Here is a 549-nt window from a genome sequence, read left to right as displayed (position 1 = left end):
GGGGCGGGGCGGGGGGGGCCTGCCCCCGAGCCGTCCGCGCTGCTCACGTGGGTTGTCGGAACGGGTGCAGAAGTACCCGTGTGCCCGTGTCACCGGGGCTGCCGGGAATGTCCACGGTGTCGCTGCCCGGGACTGGCCCCCAGGCTCTGCCGAGCGCTGCGCTGTGCCTCCTGCCGCTCCACGTTTGACAGTTAAAATTTTCAATTTTCTACATAAAATTGAAGGGGGTTGTTTTTCGGAATGTATCCTTACAGTCATTGCTGCAGGTTTTGGTGCTGTCAGCTGCTTTTGCCAAACGAGACTTGCCAGTTTTCCCCGCTGCCTAATGCAAGCTTTCTGTGTAGCCCTAAATGATAAAAAGTCATTTGAGCGTGATTATTCTGACTTTATGCTATAGCTGGGTTTGAGTGATAGTTTTCATTCCAAGTATTGCTTTTCTAATTAGGTGAGATTGAACACTTCTCTTTAGACTTAAGTTTCTTGTAATTGTTCTGGCAGCTTAGAAAGGTGCATGAGATACTTGCCATTTCTGACTTATCCAAATGTAGG

The sequence above is a fragment of the Geospiza fortis genome, unplaced genomic scaffold, assembly GCF_000277835.1.
Source record: "Geospiza fortis unplaced genomic scaffold, GeoFor_1.0 scaffold279, whole genome shotgun sequence".
NCBI classification, from domain to species: domain Eukaryota; kingdom Metazoa; phylum Chordata; class Aves; order Passeriformes; family Thraupidae; genus Geospiza; species Geospiza fortis.
The sequence above is the reverse complement of the archived record's forward strand: the minus strand, read 5'-3'. Positions refer to the sequence as shown.